Genomic DNA, 6,613 nt, shown 5'->3' with positions numbered 1-6,613 from the left:
GGGTTCCACTTTCATATCCATGCCATGCCAATCATTGAGCTTTCCTGAAATAATTATCTTGGAATAGCATTAGCTCAATGAGCTATATGTTGTTATGAATTACCAAAACCACCTAGGGATAGTTGCACTTTCAATCTCCCCCTTTTTGGTAATTGATGACAACATATAGATCAAAGCTTCGACAAATGATAATAAGTATGAAGTATATCGTCGCTTTGAGAAGTATGTGACAAGTAAGAGCTCCCCCTAAATTTGTGCATATATAAAATTTGCTTTGGACTGCAAATGCACAAGGAGTTAGAGTCATGGGTTACTCTTCCATGTCACATACATCTTGGTGGAGCGCTCAAAATGATAAGAATGAAATACATGCACTCATCACCAAGAATAGTGAATGATCACAAACGATAGATAGCATGATAATATTTAAGCAAGCATTAAGCAACATTAAGTGTAGCTTATGATCAAACACATGATCATCGATGTCTCACAAATAATGACATAGTATCAAGCACTCAAAAGCAGAAAAAGTTCGAAAGACCACCAAATAAAGCAAGAGAGAAAAGCAGCACTCTCTCTCTCGAAGCCTATGATCTATACATCTTCTCCCCCTTTGGCAACAAGTTACCAAAAAGTTCCTAGAAAATGCATAGTGCTAAGTCGTCGCTCAGGCTTGATCTTCAGGTGGTGGTGGAGTCCGGATCACTCCAAGGACGAAGGCTTCTGTAGATGCTGAAGTAGTCGCTGGAGTTGGAGCTGAGGTAGACGCTGGAGCTGAGGCTGTGGCTGGTGCAGACGTTGTAGCTCTGGTGTCAGCAACTGGCAGTGCAGACGACCTCGGGCCTCGTGACACTCTAGAAAAAGCATGAGTTGTGGTCCTGCCTCTCCTTTCATTCATGTCCTCCTGGAGCTGCTCCACTACAGACTGGACTTCTGTTACCTTGACATCCAAGTCATAGAACTTCTGTTCCATGATCCGCTCTAGGCTCTGCTGATTTTTAGTGAGGTTGGCTAGACTTTGCTCAATTCTCAGCGAGGATGCAATCAAGTAACTGAGCTGCTCTTGTTTCGTCTTCAAGAAGTACTCAGATGCCTCCTCTTGAGTAGGCATCCTGGCAGCTTTCTCCTTCTTCGCCTTCTCCTTCTTTGCAAATGCTTGTGCAGATGATGGCTCATTCTCTGTCATCACAACTTCATTGTTCTCAAAATCTGGACGGATGGGCAGGTGTTCCTTATCCAAAAGATATATGCCCGTGCCCATCTTGGAGTTGATGAGCTCCTGAATCTGAGGGGCATATCCACAGCTCCTCTTTTGATCTGCAGCTGTCCTCTTAATGGTTTCCACAATGAGACTCATGACCTTGAATTTCTGAGGCACGTCAAACACATGAAGCAGGTTGATCGCGTGACCTCTGATCATCTTGTGATCTCCAGACTTAGGCAACAGAGTGTGCCTTAGTATCCAATTGATAGTAGGCAATCCTGAGAGTAGATAGTGCACTGAGCCAAACTTGAATGAGTCAAGAGCTTCATTGGGAATTTCCTTGTACATGTTGGACATGGAGTTATGGTCCATTTTCTTCTTGGCATAGATGTCCAAGTCCTCATCTTGCTCTTCTGGGGCATTGATGATCTGTGCCCACTCAGCCACTGTAGATTGGTACCTTGTACCCTCTGACATCCATGTAATCCTTCCATCCGGATAAAAATGAGCTGTGGAGTAGAACTGCATAATGAGTTCCTCGTTCCACTTTGTGAGCTTCTGCCCAACAAAGTCCTCTACTCCACACGCTCTGAAGCTGTCCTGAACTCCTGGATAGTGCTCTTCATTCTCCTTGATATAGGTCCAGTCGACCCATCTCATGTCACAAACGATTGGCTTCTTGTCAAGCAAAACAGTCTCATAAAAATCTTGTTGCTCCTTTGTGTGAAATCTGTAGTCCACGGCAGTCCTTCTCCTAGAAGCATATGGATCTGCTTCCCTCCATTTCCTGAGCCCTGAGTCTCTCCTGAGCTTCATGTCCTCAGCCACAGGATGAGCATCGTTGTGGTCTGGGATCTTGGGCTTGAGCTTCCGAAGGACACTCTCTTCTTCTTCTTCAATACCTTCAGGCACTGGGGCCTTGTTCTTTTCTGCAGCAGGTATATTCCTTGTGTTTCTCTTGGGAGCTGTCTTAGGCTTAGATGCAGCCTTAGGAGCTTCCTTGGGCTTGGATGCAGCTTTCCCTGACCTTATGGCATCTCCCATAAGTTTGGCTGCCTTGGGTGCTGGTGCAGCAACCTCTTCTTCCTCCTCCTCTTCTACCATGATGGAGGCTCTCCCAAGCACTTTGGCTACAGTCTTCTTTACCCTCTCTTTCCTCTTCTTACCCTCAGCAGCAATGGGCTCAATGGGAGCAGGTGCAGGCTTCTCAGTTGATGCTCTAGCCTTAGACATGGGCTGCCTGCCTGCTGGCCTCTTGATTTTCAGGCCAGGCTTTGAGCCTTGAGCTGGCTCAACCCTCTTGGAAGTGGCCTCTTCCTCTGCCACATAGTCTTCATCCTCAGAATCAGACGTTCTCTTCTTCCTTTGACGTGTGGCAGCCTTAGGCAGATTGCTGGGTGTGCTCCTGCTGCCATCATCAGAAGAACTTGAGGGGCTAGTGCCCTCACTCATCACAACTTGCTGCTCTGAGAGGTTTTGACTGTCACTTTGATCAGACATGTTGCAAACTGACTGCTGACCCTGTGAATAGATTATAGAAGAGATAGAGTGGATGAGCATCACAAAAAGCAGAGATTTTTGCAAAAGATTAATTCAAAAACTTAGTTTTAGTTTTCCACAGAAAGCATCTCGGATCTACCGATTTTCAAACTCGGTGACACCGAAGCAGTTTTGGCACCAGAACTGGTGAACTCGGTCAGACCGAGTCACAGTTCGGTGGCACCGAGACTGCTAGGGTTTCATAGAATTCCAAAATCGGTCGCACCGATAAGTTATTCTCGGTCAGACCGAGTTTAAGTTGTGCAATGGCAAAAGCCAGATCGGTGGGACCGAGTTTTTCAACTCGGTGGGTCCGAGATGGTTTCGGCGGAAACCTAACCCTGAAATTTTTGAATTAAACCTAATCTACGAGCGTTTTGACTGGATAGAAGTTTATCAATCGTGGCAAGATACATGATAATCACAATGTGCTAGGAATCAGATTGAGGAATAGCACAATGCTCAAGTCCATACCCTAGTTCGGCGTGGACTTTCTACGGCGGCAACGGCGGGGCAGAAATCCATTGACGGCGGCGAAGACCAGCGACAGGAGGCTGCTGGCGGCGAGGAGACGATCCGGAGACCTCGAGGGCAGAGCAGGCTATCGCGCGGGCGAGGAGGTTTTGGAGAAATTTCCAAAATTCTGCCCGTCACTATATATAGCCCGACCCTGTCGGTGTGACCGAGTGGAACAACTCGGTGGCACCGAGATGCAAAACTGTGTGTAGTTATTGCATCTCGGTGTGACCGAAAAGTTCAAATCGGTTGCACTGAGATCAAAAACCTAGATCAACTTAATGAACTCAGTAGGACCGAAAATGGAGCATCGGTCAGACCGAGATTCATAAAGAGATTTTGGAAGTTTAAGTCTATGACGAATCGGGGACTCCGAGCGCTCCTCACACAGAGTGGTTCGAATCTGACTTGATCAAGTTTTGTGATGCAGCGTGAATAGAGTTTGAGACGAGAAAAGCATAGATAGCTAGAGGAGGTTCTTAGGCATTCTTGTCCATCCACTTGGCAAAAGAAGAAAGCCAAACAATCAAAACAACAAGTGGATGTCCTTGAATGAGTAAAATATGCAACCAACATGCTCACACAATAAGATAGCGAATGAAATATGTGGCAAAGCATGCACAACCAATTCTAGCATCTATCAAGCAATTTGCGATGACTAGGTCATCTATATATGAGTATATTGACTTAGGAGTCAAGTGAGAACACTTGATCGTAGGTCATACTCATCGTTTAAGCTCAAGTGGGGTTACCACTTTTACATAAAGCATTGTTTTGTTCACATCTTTAGAGTTGCTTTAGCTCAAGTATTAGAGTAAAGCTCCCCCTAGATGTGATATCCCCCCTAAGAGGTATGAACTAACCTTGGGTTTTGTCGATGATGACTTCATGTAGATATTGAAGATGTGGATGCTCAATGTTGATGTAGATCTCTTGGAGCTATCCTTTTGAGTGAATTGCACTTTCAATACCTACATGGGTTAGTCCCACAAGGAACAAACAAGGATATCCATAGACATAGAGTGATGCACACAAAACATGATGTCCATGAAAACTTTAGGTTACCTTGTCCCTTGTCTTACCAACAAGAGGGCTTGTGACTCCTTGAACTAGTGCAAGATGTGGAAGTTGATTGCACTTGTTCTTGCCAAAATGATAAGAGTGAAGTATGTTGGCGGAGTCACCCTCAAGAACTCTCTAGTTCTTCTTCTTTTGGATCCACATCATCTTGATGGGAATCCTTGGAGTTGTAGTCGTACTTGATGAAGTGGAACTTGAAGTAGTCTTGGGAATCCACTTGACTAAGGTCTTAGGAGCTTCTTCAAATGCATCAATTTCCTCTTGAAGCTTGTCCTTGCCTCTTTGCTCGTAGTCTTGTGGTGGAAGATCATCTTGAGCTTTTGTCCCCTTGAAAGAGGTATACTTCTCTTGTTGAGGGACAAACTTCGTCTTGGGGTATTGATCTTCTTCCCATTCAACTCCATTGGCATTGAACTTTCGTTCAAAACCAACACCTTGATTCTTCCGGTGCATTCCTTTCTTGCGCACAATTTCCTCGAATTGCTTACTCCCGGCAAGGCTCTTGTACACTCCTTTCTCTATAATTCCCTTCAATAAGCTATTTTCTTGCTCAAGTGTAACTTGGCTAAGAGAATCATTAGTGGAATCAAGAGAACTACTAGAAGCAACAATATTGGATTTAGCATGATCATTGTTACTACTAGAGGAAGAATCTTTCTTGTTAGATTTGACTTGAGGCATGTAAGTGGATAAGAGTAAACGCTTGGCAATGTAAGAAGAACTTTTCTTGCGGAGATCATCATTGATTGCCTTTAAGAACTCATGCTCTTGCTCAAGATTGAGCTTTTCAAAGCGTAGCTTCTCATGAGCCCTTAAAAGTTCTCGATGATCTTCGAAGATAGTGTCATGAGCTAACTTAAGAGTTTTTAGTTCTTTAGTTAGAGCCTCAATCTTCTCCTTATCATTGTCATTCGTTTTATCTTGATTAGCATGATTAATTGGTCTTTCATCATAGTATTCATCACTAGAGTTGTCAACAAGCAAATCATCACCTAACAAGTCATCTTCATCACTATTGAAATCAACATACTCGGGGTGTGTTACCTTAGGACCTTTGGCCATGAAGCATCTTCCAATTCCTTCATTTGGTGAGTCAAATATGTCGTAGGAGTTGGTTGACACAAGTGCTAGACCGGCAACACCTTCATCTTGAGTATCTTCGGAGTCGGAGTGATAACTTCTCTCAGAGTGGCTGTCGGAGTCGGAGCCGGATACCCATTCACCAACATGAGCTTGATGTCTTCGTTTTGTGTAGCTCCTTGATGATTTTTCCTTCCTTTCCGAATCCTTGCTTCTCCGTGAGTATCTTCGTTCATAACGATCATCTCTACTCCTTCTCTCTCTTGGTGGTGATTCTTTGCTTCTTCTTTTTGGAGAATCTTCTCTTCTCTTGTAGGGAGCCGTACACTCATTGGAATAGTGTCCTGGTCTTCCACAACTGTAGCAGTTTCGCTCTCGACTAGAAGATCTTTTGTCATTGTAGGACCTTAACTTGAAGCTTCTATCTTTGCTTCTACTCTTGTAGAACTTGTTGAAGTTCTTCACCATTAAGCTCAATTCTTCATTGAAGTTTTGTTTCTCACTTGATGATGTAGGGGCTTCACATGAGGCTTTGTAGGCACCACTTGATTTGTTGTGAAGTTCCTCTTTATCCTTAAGTGACATCTCATGAGCAACAATTCTTCCAATCACCTCCGTTGGCTTGAGATCTTTGTAATTGGGCATCATTTGGATCAATGTGCACACAGTATCATATTTTCCATCCAAGGCTCTTAGAATCTTCTTAATGATGAATTTATCGGTCATCTCTTCACTTCCTAAGCCGGCAATCTCATTTGTGATGAGAGCAAGCCTAGAGTACATTTCAGCGACACCTTCACCATCCTTCATCTTGAACTTGTCAAGTTGGCTTTGAAGCACATCCAACTTGGATTCCTTGACGGAGTCGGTACCTTCGTGCATATCAATCAAAGTGTCCCAAATTTCCTTTGCATTCTCAAGGCGGCTGATTTTGTTGAATTCTTCGGGGCACAATCCGTTGAAGAGAATATCACAAGCTTGAGCATTGTATTGCAACATCTTCAACTCATCCGCGGTAGCTTCACGGTTTGGTTCTTTCCCATCAAAGAAGTCACCTTGCAAACCAACACACACAATAGCCCAAACGGCGGGGTTATGTCCAAGAATATGCATTTTCATTTTATGCTTCCAACTAGCAAAATTAGTACCATCAAAGTAAGGACCTCTACGGTGATAATTTCCCTCGCTAGACGC

This window comes from Triticum urartu, chromosome 7A, assembly GCF_056163025.1.
Source record: "Triticum urartu cultivar PI428250 chromosome 7A, HENAU_Tu73, whole genome shotgun sequence".
In the NCBI taxonomy this organism is placed as follows: domain Eukaryota; kingdom Viridiplantae; phylum Streptophyta; class Magnoliopsida; order Poales; family Poaceae; genus Triticum; species Triticum urartu.
This window is presented reverse-complemented; position numbering follows the sequence as displayed.